The following is a 14,035-nucleotide window of genomic DNA, read 5'->3' on the forward strand; positions in this document are numbered from 1 at the left end:
CAAAACGTGTTTTTCAGCCCGAAATAAACGCGTTTTTTCAGACAACTGAATCCCCATGTAACAGCAAGGCTCAGAAGAGCCCACACACTCAGCTCTTAACCCCAGTGTGCAGAAAGGGTCAAAACGTGTTTTTCAGCAGAAATAAACATGTTTCTGCAAGTTTGGTCAACCCCATGTAAGTTATGGGACAGTAACAGAACACTTTTCAAAACGTGTTTTTCAGCCCGAAATAAACGCGTTTTTTCAGACAACTGAATCCCCATGCAACAGCAAGACTCAGAAGAGCCCACACACTCAGCTCTTAACCCCAGTGTGCAGAAAGAGTCAAAACGTGTTTTTCAGCAGAAATAAACATGTTTCTGCAAGTTTGGTCAACCCCATGTAAGTTATGGGGCAGTAACAGAACACTTTTCAAAACGTGTTTTTCAGCCCGAAATAAACGCGTTTTTTCAGACAACTGAATCCCCATGCAACAGCAAGGCTCAGAAGAGCCCACACACTCAGCTCTTAACCCCAGTGTGCAGAAAGAGTCAAAACGTGTTTTTCAGCAGAAATAGACATGTTTCTGCAAGTTTGGTCAACCCCATGTAAGTTATGCGGCAGTAACAGCACACTTTTCAAAACGTGTTTTTCAGCCCGAAATAAACGCGTTTTTTCAGACAACTGAATCCCCATGTAACAGCAAGGCTCAGAAGAGCCCACACACTCAGCTCTTAACCCCAGTGTGCAGAAAGGGTCAAAACGTGTTTTTCAGCAGAAATAAACATGTTTCTGCAAGTTTGGTCAACCCCATGTAAGTTATGGGGCAGTAACAGCACACTTTTCAAAAAGTGTTTTTCAGCCCGAAATAAACGCGTTTTTTCAGACAACTGAATCCCCATGTTACAGCAAGGCTCAGAGGAGCCCACACACTCAGCTCTTAACCCCAGTGTGCAGAAAGGGTCAAAACGTGTTTTTCAGCAGAAATAAACATGTTTCTGCAAGTTTGGTCAACCCCATGTAAGTTATGGGACAGTAACAGAACACTTTTCAAAACGTGTTTTTCAGCCCGAAATAAACGCGTTTTTTCAGACAACTGAATCCCCATGTAACAGCAAGGCTCAGATTAGCCCACACACTCAGCTCTTAACCCCAGTGTGCAGAAAGGGTCAAAACGTGTTTTTCAGCAGAAATAAACATGTTTCTGCAAGTTTGGTCAACCCCATGTAAGTTATGGGGCAGTAACAGAACACTTTTCAAAACGTGTTTTTCAGCCCGAAATAAACGCGTTTTTTCAGACAACTGAATCCCCATGTAACAGCAAGGCTCAGAAGAGCCCACACACTCAGCTCTTAACCCCAGTGTGCAGAAAGGGTAAAAACGTGTTTTTCAGCAGAAATAAACATGTTTCTGCAAGTTTGGTCAACCCCATGTAAGTTATGGGGCAGTAACAGAACACTTTTCAAAACGTGTTTTTCAGCCCGAAATAAACGCGTTTTTTCAGACAACTGAATCCCCATGTAACAGCAAGGCTCAGAAGAGCCCACACACTCAGCTCTTAACCCCAGTGTGCAGAAAGGGTCAAAACGTGTTTTTCAGCAGAAATAAACATGTTTCTGCAAGTTTGGTCAACCCCATGTAAGTTATGGGGCAGTAACAGCACACTTTTCAAAACGTGTTTTTCAGCCCGAAATAAACGCGTTTTTTCAGACAACTGAATCCCCATGTAACAGCAAGGCTCAGAGGAGCCCACACACTCAGCTCTTAACCCCAGTGTGCAGAAAGGGTAAAAACGTGTTTTTCAGCAGAAATAAACATGTTTCTGCAAGTTTGGTCAACCCCATGTAAGTTATGGGGCAGTAACAGAACACTTTTCAAAACGTGTTTTTCAGCCCGAAATAAACGCGTTTTTTCAGACAACTGAATCCCCATGTAACAGCAAGGCTCAGAAGAGCCCACACACTCAGCTCTTAACCCCAGTGTGCAGAAAGGGTCAAAACGTGTTTTTCAGCAGAAATAAACATGTTTCTGCAAGTTTGGTCAACCCCATGTAAGTTATGGGGCAGTAACAGAACACTTTTCAAAACGTGTTTTTCAGCCCGAAATAAACGCGTTTTTTCAGACAACTGAATCCCCATGCAACAGCAAGGCTCAGAAGAGCCCACACACTCAGCTCTTAACCCCAGTGTGCAGAAAGAGTCAAAACGTGGTTTTCAGCAGAAATAAACATGTTTCTGCAAGTTTGGTCAACCCCATGTAAGTTAAGGGGCAGTAACAGCACACTTTTCAAAACGTGTTTTTCAGCCCGAAATAAACGCGTTTTTTCAGACAACTGAATCCCCATGTAACAGCAAGGCTCAGAAGAGCCCACACACTCAGCTCTTAACCCCAGTGTGCAGAAAGGGTCAAAACGTGTTTTTCAGCAGAAATAAACATGTTTCTGCAAGTTTGGTCAACCCCATGTAAGTTATGGGACAGTAACAGAACACTTTTCAAAACGTGTTTTTCAGCCCGAAATAAACGCGTTTTTTCAGACAACTGAATCCCCATGCAACAGCAAGACTCAGAAGAGCCCACACACTCAGCTCTTAACCCCAGTGTGCAGAAAGAGTCAAAACGTGTTTTTCAGCAGAAATAAACATGTTTCTGCAAGTTTGGTCAACCCCATGTAAGTTATGGGGCAGTAACAGAACACTTTTCAAAACGTGTTTTTCAGCCCGAAATAAACGCGTTTTTTCAGACAACTGAATCCCCATGCAACAGCAAGGCTCAGAAGAGCCCACACACTCAGCTCTTAACCCCAGTGTGCAGAAAGAGTCAAAACGTGTTTTTCAGCAGAAATAGACATGTTTCTGCAAGTTTGGTCAACCCCATGTAAGTTATGGGGCAGTAACAGCACACTTTTCAAAACGTGTTTTTCAGCCCGAAATAAACGCGTTTTTTCAGACAACTGAATCCCCATGTAACAGCAAGGCTCAGAAGAGCCCACACACTCAGCTCTTAACCCCAGTGTGCAGAAAGGGTCAAAACGTGTTTTTCAGCAGAAATAAACATGTTTCTGCAAGTTTGGTCAACCCCATGTAAGTTATGGGACAGTAACAGAACACTTTTCAAAACGTGTTTTTCAGCCCGAAATAAACGCGTTTTTTCAGACAACTGAATCCCCATGTAACAGCAAGGCTCAGAGGAGCCCACACACTCAGCTCTTAACCCCAGTGTGCAGAAAGGGTCAAAACGTGTTTTTCAGCAGAAATAAACATGTTTCTGCAAGTTTGGTCAACCCCATGTAAGTTATGGGGCAGTAACAGAACACTTTTCAAAACGTGTTTTTCAGCCCGAAATAAACGCGTTTTTTCAGACAACTGAATCCCCATGCAACAGCAAGGCTCAGAGGAGCCCACACACTCAGCTCTTAACCCCAGTGTGCAGAAAGGGTCAAAACGTGTTTTTCAGCAGAAATAAACATGTTTCTGCAAGTTTGGTCAACCCCATGTAAGTTATGGGGCAGTAACAGAACACTTTTCAAAACGTGTTTTTCAGCCCGAAATAAACGCGTTTTTTCAGACAACTGAATCCCCATGTAACAGCAAGGCTCAGAGGAGCCCACACACTCAGATCTTAACCCCAGTGTGCAGAAAGGGTCAAAACGTGTTTTTCAGCAGAAATAGACATGTTTCTACAAGTTTGGTCAACCCCATGTAAGTTATGGGGCAGTAACAGCACAATTTTCAAAACGTGTTTTTCAGCCAGAAATAAACGCGTTTTTTCAGACAACTGAATCCCCATGTAACAGCAAGGCTCAGAGGAGCCCACACACTCAGCTCTGAACCCCAGTGTGCAGAAAGGGTCAAAACGTGTTCTTCAGCAGAAATAAACATGTTTCTGCAAGTTTGGTCAACCCCATGTAAGTTATGGGGCAGTAACAGCACACTTTTCAAAACGTGTTTTTCAGCCCGAAATAAACGCATTTTTTAAGACAACTGAATCCCCATGTAACAGCAAGGCTCAGAGGAGCCCACACACTCAGCTCTTAACCCCAGTGTGCAGAAAGGGTAAAAACGTGTTTTTCAGCAGAAATAAACATGTTTCTGCAAGTTTGGTCAACCCCATGTAAGTTATGGGGCAGTAACAGAACACTTTTCAAAACGTGTTTTTCAGCCCGAAATAAACGCGTTTTTTCAGACAACTGAATCCCCATGTAACAGCAAGGCTCAGAAGAGCCCACACACTCAGCTCTTAACCCCAGTGTGCAGAAAGGGTCAAAACGTGTTTTTCAGCAGAAATAAACATGTTTCTGCAAGTTTGGTCAACCCCATGTAAGTTATGGGGCAGTAACAGCACACTTTTCAAAACGTGTTTTTCAGCCCGAAATAAACGCGTTTTTTCAGACAACTGAATCCCCATGTAACAGCAAGGCTCAGAGGAGCCCACACACTCAGCTCTTAACCCCAGTGTGCAGAAAGGGTCACAACGTGTTTTTCAGCAGAAATAAACATGTTTCTGCAAGTTTGGTCAACCCCATGTAAGTTATGGGACAGTAACAGAACACTTTTCAAAACGTGTTTTTCAGCCCGAAATAAACGCGTTTTTTCAGACAACTGAATCCCCATGTAACAGCAAGGCTCAGAGGAGCCCACACACTCAGCTCTTAACCCCAGTGTGCAGAAAGGGTCAAAACGTGTTTTTCAGCAGAAATAAACATGTTTCTGCAAGTTTGGTTAACCCCATGTAAGTTATGGGGCAGTAACAGAACACTTTTCAAAACGTGTTTTTCAGCCCGAAATAAACGCGTTTTTTCAGACAACTGAATCCCCATGCAACAGCAAGGCTCAGAAGAGCCCACACACTCAGCTTTTAACCCCAGTGTGCAGAAAGAGTCAAAACGTGTTTTTCAGCAGAAATAGACATGTTTCTGCAAGTTTGGTCAACCCCATGTAAGTTATGGGGCAGTAACAGCACACTTTTCAAAACGTGTTTTTCAGCCCGAAATAAACGCGTTTTTTCAGACAACTGAATCCCCATGTAACAGCAAGGCTCAGAAGAGCCCACACACTCAGCTCTTAACCCCAGTGTGCAGAAAGGGTCAAAACGTGTTTTTCAGCAGAAATAAACATGTTTCTGCAAGTTTGGTCAACCCCCTGTAAGTTATGGGGCAGTAACAGAACACTTTTCAAAACGTGTTTTTCAGCCCGAAATAAACGCGTTTTTTCAGACAACTGAATCCCCATGCAACAGCAAGGCTCAGAAGAGCCCACACACTCAGCTCTTAACCCCAGTGTGCAGAAAGAGTCAAAACGTGGTTTTCAGCAGAAATAGACATGTTTCTGCAAGTTTGGTCAACCCCATGTAAGTTATGGGGCAGTAACAGCACACTTTTCAAAACGTGTTTTTCAGCCCGAAATAAACGCGTTTTTTCAGACAACTGAATCCCCATGCAACAGCAAGGCTCAGAAGAGCCCACACACTCAGCTCTTAACCCCAGTGTGCAGAAAGAGTCAAAACGTGTTTTTCAGCAGAAATAGACATGTTTCTGCAAGTTTGGTCAACCCCATGTAAGTTATGGGGCAGTAACAGCACACTTTTCAAAACGTGTTTTTCAGCCCGAAATAAACGCGTTTTTTCAGACAACTGAATCCCCATGTAACAGCAAGGCTCAGAAGAGCCCACACACTCAGCTCTTAACCCCAGTGTGCAGAAAGGGTCAAAACGTGTTTTTCAGCAGAAATAAACATGTTTCTGCAAGTTTGGTCAACCCCCTGTAAGTTATGGGACAGTAACAGAACACTTTTCAAAACGTGTTTTTCAGCCCGAAATAAACGCATTTTTTCAGACAACTGAATCCCCATGCAACAGCAAGGCTCAAAAGAGCCCACACACTCAGCTCTTAACCCCAGTGTGCAGAAAGAGTCAAAACGTGTTTTTCAGCAGAAATAGACATGTTTCTGCAAGTTTGGTCAACCCCATGTAAGTTATGGGGCAGTAACAGCACACTTTTGAAAACGTGTTTTTCAGCCCGAAATAAACGCGTTTTTTCAGACAACTGAATCCCCATGTAACAGCAAGGCTCAGAGGAGCCCACACACTCAGCTCTTAACCCCAGTGTGCAGAAAGGGTCACAACGTGTTTTTCAGCAGAAATAAACATGTTTCTGCAAGTTTGGTCAACCCCATGTAAGTTATGGGACAGTAACAGAACACTTTTCAAAACGTGTTTTTCAGCCCGAAATAAACGCGTTTTTTCAGACAACTGAATCCCCATGTAACAGCAAGGCTCAGAGGAGCCCACACACTCAGCTCTTAACCCCAGTGTGCAGAAAGGGTCAAAACGTGGTTTTCAGCAGAAATAAACATGTTTCTGCAAGTTTGGTTAACCCCATGTAAGTTATGGGGCAGTAACAGAACACTTTTCAAAACGTGTTTTTCAGCCCGAAATAAACGCGTTTTTTCAGACAACTGAATCCCCATGTAACAGCAAGGCTCAGAAGAGCCCACACACTCAGCTCTTAACCCCAGTGTGCAGAAAGGGTAAAAACGTGTTTTTCAGCAGAAATAAACATGTTTCTGCAAGTTTGGTCAACCCCATGTAAGTTATGGGGCAGTAACAGAACACTTTTCAAAACGTGTTTTTCAGCAAGAAATAAACGCGTTTTTTCAGACAACTGAATCCCCATGTAACAGCAAGGCTCAGAAGAGCCCACACACTCAGCTCTTAACCCCAGTGTGCAGAAAGGGTCAAAACGTGTTTTTCAGCAGAAATAAACATGTTTCTGCAAGTTTGGTCAACCCCATGTAAGTTATGGGGCAGTAACAGAACACTTTTCAAAACGTGTTTTTCAGCCCGAAATAAACGCGTTTTTTCAGACAACTGAATCCCCATGCAACAGCAAGGCTCAGAAGAGCCCACACACTCAGCTCTTAACCCCAGTGTGCAGAAAAAGTCAAAACGTGGTTTTCAGCAGAAATAGACATGTTTCTGCAAGTTTGGTCAACCCCATGTAAGTTATGGGGCAGTAACAGCACACTTTTCAAAACGTGTTTTTCAGCCCGAAATAAACGCGTTTTTTCAGACAACTGAATCCCCATGCAACAGCAAGGCTCAGAAGAGCCCACACACTCAGCTCTTAACCCCAGTGTGCAGAAAGAGTCAAAACGTGTTTTTCAGCAGAAATAGACATGTTTCTGCAAGTTTGATCAACCCCATGTAAGTTATGGGGCAGTAACAGCACACTTTTCAAAACGTGTTTTTCAGCCCGAAATAAACACGTTTTTTCAGACAACTGAATCCCCATGTAACAGCAAGGCTCAGAAGAGCCCACACACTCAGCTCTTAACCCCAGTGTGCAGAAAGGGTCAAAACGTGTTTTTCAGCAGAAATAAACATGTTTCTGCAAGTTTGGTCAACCCCATGTAAGTTATGGGGCAGTAACAGAACACTTTTCAAAACGTGTTTTTCAGCCCGAAATAAACGCGTTTTTTCAGACAACTGAATCCCCATGTAACAGCAAGGCTCAGAGGGGCCCACACACTCAGATCTTAACCCCAGTGTGCAGAAAGGGTCAAAACGTGTTTTTCAGCAGAAATAAACATGTTTCTGCAAGTTTGGTCAACCCCATGTAAGTTATGGGGCAGTAACAGAACACTTTTCAAAACGTGTTTTTCAGCCCGAAATAAACGCGTTTTTTCAGACAACTGAATCCCCATGTAACAGCAAGGCTCAGAGGAGCCCACACACTCAGCTCTTAACCCCAGTGTGCAGAAAGGGTCAAAACGTGTTTTTCAGCAGAAATAAACATGTTTCTGCAAGTTTGGTCAACCCCATGTAAGTTATGGGACAGTAACAGAACACTTTTCAAAACGTGTTTTTCAGCCCGAAATAAACGCGTTTTTTCAGACAACCGAATCCCCATGTAACAGCAAGGCTCAGAGGAGCCCACACACTCAGCTCTTAACCCCAGTGTGCAGAAAGGGTCAAAACGTGTTTTTCAGCAGAAATAAACATGTTTCTGCAAGTTTGGTCAACCCCATGTAAGTTATGGGGCAGTAACAGAACACTTTTCAAAACGTGTTTTTCAGCCCGAAATAAACGCGTTTTTTCAGACAACTGAATCCCCATGTAACAGCAAGGCTCAGAGGAGCCCACACACTCAGATCTTAACCCCAGTGTGCAGAAAGGGTCAAAACGTGTTTTTCAGCAGAAATAGACATGTTTCTACAAGTTTGGTCAACCCCATGTAAGTTATGGGGCAGTAACAGCACACTTTTCAAAACGTGTTTTTCAGCCCGAAATAAACGCGTTTTTTCAGACAACTGAATCCCCATGTAACAGCAAGGCTCAGAGGAGCCCACACACTCAGCTCTTAACCCCAGTGTGCAGAAAGAGTCAAAACGTGTTTTTCAGCAGAAATAGACATGTTTCTGCAAGTTTGGTCAACCCCATGTAAATTATGGGGCAGTAACAGCACACTTTTCAAAACGTGTTTTTCAGCCCGAAATAAACGCGTTTTTTCAGACAACTGAATCCCCATGTAACAGCAAGGCTCAGAAGAGCCCACACACTCAGCTCTTAACCCCAGTGTGCAGAAAGGGTCAAAACGTGTTTTTCAGCAGAAATAAACATGTTTCTGCAAGTTTGGTCAACCCCATGTAAGTTATGGGGCAGTAACAGCACACTTTTCAAAACGTGTTTTTCAGCCCGAAATAAACGCGTTTTTTCAGACAACTGAATCCCCATGTAACAGCAAGGCTCAGAGGAGCCCACACACTCAGCTCTTAACCCCAGTGTGCAGAAAGGGTCAAAACGTGTTTTTCAGCAGAAATAAACATGTTTCTGCAAGTTTGGTCAACCCCATGTAAGTTATGGGACAGTAACAGAACACTTTTCAAAACGTGTTTTTCAGCCCGAAATAAATGCGTTTTTTCAGACAACTGAATCCCCATGTAACAGCAAGGCTCAGAGGAGCCCACACACTCAGCTCTTAACCCCAGTGTGCAGAAAGGGTCAAAACGTGTTTTTCAGCAGAAATAAACATGTTTCTGCAAGTTTGGTCAACCCCATGTAAGTTATGGGGCAGTAACAGAACACTTTTCAAAACGTGTTTTTCAGCCCGAAATAAACGCGTTTTTTCAGACAACTGAATCCCCATGTAACAGCAAGGCTCAGAGGAGCCCACACACTCAGCTCTTAACCCCAGTGTGCAGAAAGGGTCAAAACGTGTTTTTCAGCAGAAATAAACATGTTTCTGCAAGTTTGGTCAACCCCATGTAAGTTATGGGGCAGTAACAGAACACTTTTCAAAACGTGTTTTTCAGCCCGAAATAAACGCGTTTTTTCAGACAACTGAATCCCCATGCAACAGCAAGGCTCAGAAGAGCCCACACACTCAGCTCTTAACCCCAGTGTGCAGAAAGAGTCAAAACGTGTTTTTCAGCAGAAATAGACATGTTTCTGCAAGTTTGGTCAACCCCATGTAAGTTATGGGGCAGTAACAGCACACTTTTCAAAACGTGTTTTTCAGCCCGAAATAAACGCGTTTTTTCAGACAACTGAATCCCCATGTAACAGCAAGGCTCAGAGGAGCCCACACACTCAGCTCTTAACCCCAGTGTGCAGAAAGGGTCAAAACGTGTTTTTCAGCAGAAATAAACATGTTTCTGCAAGTTTGGTCAACCCCATGTAAGTTATGGGGCAGTAACAGCACACTTTTCAAAACGTGTTTTTCAGCCCGAAATAAACGCGTTTTTTCAGACAACTGAATCCCCATGTAACAGCAAGGCTCAGAGGAGCCCACACACTCAGCTCTTAACCCCAGTGTGCAGAAAGGGTAAAAACGTGTTTTTCAGCAGAAATAAACATGTTTCTGCAAGTTTGGTCAACCCCATGTAAGTTATGGGGCAGTAACAGAACACTTTTCAAAACGTGTTTTTCAGCCCGAAATAAACGCGTTTTTTCAGACAACTGAATCCCCATGTAACAGCAAGGCTCAGAAGAGCCCACACACTCAGCTCTTAACCCCAGTGTGCAGAAAGGGTCAAAACGTGTTTTTCAGCAGAAATAAACATGTTTCTGCAAGTTTGGTCAACCCCATGTAAGTTATGGGGCAGTAACAGCACACTTTTCAAAACGTGTTTTTCAGCCCGAAATAAACGCGTTTTTTCAGACAACTGAATCCCCATGCAACAGCAAGGCTCAGAAGAGCCCACACACTCAGCTCTTAACCCCAGTGTGCAGAAAGAGTCAAAACGTGTTTTTCAGCAGAAATAAACATGTTTCTGCAAGTTTGGTCAACCCCATGTAAGTTATGGGGCAGTAACAGAACACTTTTCATAACGTGTTTTTCAGCCCGAAATAAACGCGTTTTTTCAGACAACTGAATCCCCATGCAACAGCAAGGCTCAGAAGAGCCCACACACTCAGCTCTTAACCCCAGTGTGCAGAAAGAGTCAAAACGTGTTTTTCAGCAGAAATAGACATGTTTCTGCAAGTTTGGTCAACCCCATGTAAGTTATGGGGCAGTAACAGCACACTTTTCAAAACGTGTTTTTCAGCCCGAAATAAACGCGTTTTTTCAGACAACTGAATCCCCATGTAACAGCAAGGCTCAGAAGAGCCCACACACTCAGCTCTTAACCCCAGTGTGCAGAAAGGGTCAAAACGTGTTTTTCAGCAGAAATAAACATGTTTCTGTAAGTTTGGTCAACCCCATGTAAGTTATGGGGCAGTAACAGCACACTTTTCAAAACGTGTTTTTCAGCCCGAAATAAACGCGTTTTTTCAGACAACTGAATCCCCATGTAACAGCAAGGCTCAGAGGAGCCCACACACTCAGCTCTTAACCCCAGTGTGCAGAAAGGGTCAAAACGTGTTTATCAGCAGAAATAAACATGTTTCTGCAAGTTTGGTCAACCCCATGTAAGTTATGGGACAGTAACAGAACACTTTTCAAAACGTGTTTTTCAGCCCGAAATAAACGCGTTTTTTCAGACAACTGAATCCCCATGTAACAGCAAGGCTCAGAGGAGCCCACACACTCAGCTCTTAACCCCAGTGTGCAGAAAGGGTCAAAACGTGTTTTTCAGCAGAAATAAACATGTTTCTGCAAGTTTGGTCAACCCCATGTAAGTTATGGGGCAGTAACAGAACACTTTTCAAAACGTGTTTTTCAGCCCGAAATAAACGCGTTTTTTCAGACAACTGAATCCCCATGTAACAGCAAGGCTCAGAGGAGCCCACACACTCAGCTCTTAACCCCAGTGTGCAGAAAGGGTCAAAACGTGTTTTTCAGCAGAAATAAACATGTTTCTGCAAGTTTGGTCAACCCCATGTAAGTTATGGGACAGTAACAGAACACTTTTAAAAACGTGTTTTTCAGCCCGAAATAAACGCGTTTTTTCAGACAACTGAATCCCCATGTAAAAGCAAGGCTCAGAGGAGCCCACACACTCAGCTCTTAACCCCAGTGTGCAGAAAGGGTCAAAACGTGTTTTTCAGCAGAAATAAACATGTTTCTGCAAGTTTGGTCAACCCCATGTAAGTTATGGGGCAGTAACAGAACACTTTTCAAAACGTGTTTTTCAGCCCGAAATAAACGCGTTTTTTCAGACAACTGAATCCCCATGTAACAGCAAGGCTCAGAGGAGCCCACACACTCAGATCTTAACCCCAGTGTGCAGAAAGGGTCAAAACGTGTTTTTCAGCAGAAATAGACATGTTTCTACAAGTTTGGTCAACCCCATGTAAGTTATGGGGCAGTAACAGCACACTTTTCAAAACGTGTTTTTCAGCCCGAAATAAACGCGTTTTTTCAGACAACTGAATCCCCATGTAACAGCAAGGCTCAGAGGAGCCCACACACTCAGCTCTTAACCCCAGTGTGCAGAAAGAGTCAAAACGTGTTTTTCAGCAGAAATAAACATGTTTCTGCAAGTTTGGTCAACCCCATGTAAGTTATGGGGCAGTAACAGCACACTTTTCAAAACGTGTTTTTCAGCCCGAAATAAACGCGTTTTTTCAGACAACTGAATCCCCATGTAACAGCAAGGCTCAGAGGAGCCCACACACTCAGCTCTTAACCCCAGTGTGCAGAAAGGGTAAAAACGTGTTTTTCAGCAGAAATAAACATGTTTCTGCAAGTTTGGTCAACCCCATGTAAGTTATGGGGCAGTAACAGAACACTTTTCAAAACGTGTTTTTCAGCCCGAAATAAACGCGTTTTTTCAGACAACTGAATCCCCATGTAACAGCAAGGCTCAGAAGAGCCCACACACTCAGCTCTTAACCCCAGTGTGCAGAAAGGGTCAAAACGTGTTTTTCAGCAGAAATAAACATGTTTCTGCAAGTTTGGTCAACCCCATGTAAGTTATGGGGCAGTAACAGCACACTTTTCAAAACGTGTTTTTCAGCCCGAAATAAACGCGTTTTTTCAGACAACTGAATCCCCATGCAACAGCAAGGCTCAGAAGAGCCCACACACTCAGCTCTTAACCCCAGTGTGCAGAAAGAGTCAAAACGTGTTTTTCAGCAGAAATAAACATGTTTCTGCAAGTTTGGTCAACCCCATGTAAGTTATGGGGCAGTAACAGAACACTTTTCATAACGTGTTTTTCAGCCCGAAATAAACGCGTTTTTTCAGACAACTGAATCCCCATGCAACAGCAAGGCTCAGAAGAGCCCACACACTCAGCTCTTAACCCCAGTGTGCAGAAAGAGTCAAAACGTGTTTTTCAGCAGAAATAGACATGTTTCTGCAAGTTTGGTCAACCCCATGTAAGTTATGGGGCAGTAACAGCACACTTTTCAAAACGTGTTTTTCAGCCCGAAATAAACGCGTTTTTTCAGACAACTGAATCCCCATGTAACAGCAAGGCTCAGAAGAGCCCACACACTCAGCTCTTAACCCCAGTGTGCAGAAAGGGTCAAAACGTGTTTTTCAGCAGAAATAAACATGTTTCTGTAAGTTTGGTCAACCCCATGTAAGTTATGGGGCAGTAACAGCACACTTTTCAAAACGTGTTTTTCAGCCCGAAATAAACGCGTTTTTTCAGACAACTGAATCCCCATGTAACAGCAAGGCTCAGAGGAGCCCACACACTCAGCTCTTAACCCCAGTGTGCAGAAAGGGTCAAAACGTGTTTATCAGCAGAAATAAACATGTTTCTGCAAGTTTGGTCAACCCCATGTAAGTTATGGGACAGTAACAGAACACTTTTCAAAACGTGTTTTTCAGCCCGAAATAAACGCGTTTTTTCAGACAACTGAATCCCCATGTAACAGCAAGGCTCAGAGGAGCCCACACACTCAGCTCTTAACCCCAGTGTGCAGAAAGGGTCAAAACGTGTTTTTCAGCAGAAATAAACATGTTTCTGCAAGTTTGGTCAACCCCATGTAAGTTATGGGGCAGTAACAGAACACTTTTCAAAACGTGTTTTTCAGCCCGAAATAAACGCGTTTTTTCAGACAACTGAATCCCCATGTAACAGCAAGGCTCAGAGGAGCCCACACACTCAGCTCTTAACCCCAGTGTGCAGAAAGGGTCAAAACGTGTTTTTCAGCAGAAATAAACATGTTTCTGCAAGTTTGGTCAACCCCATGTAAGTTATGGGACAGTAACAGAACACTTTTCAAAACGTGTTTTTCAGCCCGAAATAAACGCGTTTTTTCAGACAACTGAATCCCCATGTAAAAGCAAGGCTCAGAGGAGCCCACACACTCAGCTCTTAACCCCAGTGTGCAGAAAGGGTCAAAACGTGTTTTTCAGCAGAAATAAACATGTTTCTGCAAGTTTGGTCAACCCCATGTAAGTTATGGGGCAGTAACAGAACACTTTTCAAAACGTGTTTTTCAGCCCGAAATAAACGCGTTTTTTCAGACAACTGAATCCCCATGTAACAGCAAGGCTCAGAGGAGCCCACACACTCAGATCTTAACCCCAGTGTGCAGAAAGGGTCAAAACGTGTTTTTCAGCAGAAATAGACATGTTTCTACAAGTTTGGTCAACCCCATGTAAGTTATGGGGCAGTAACAGCACACTTTTCAAAACGTGTTTTTCAGCCCGAAATAA

The sequence above is a fragment of the Lepisosteus platostomus genome, chromosome 13, assembly GCF_059453375.1.
Source record: "Lepisosteus platostomus isolate fLepPlt1 chromosome 13, fLepPlt1.hap1, whole genome shotgun sequence".
In the NCBI taxonomy this organism is placed as follows: domain Eukaryota; kingdom Metazoa; phylum Chordata; class Actinopteri; order Semionotiformes; family Lepisosteidae; genus Lepisosteus; species Lepisosteus platostomus.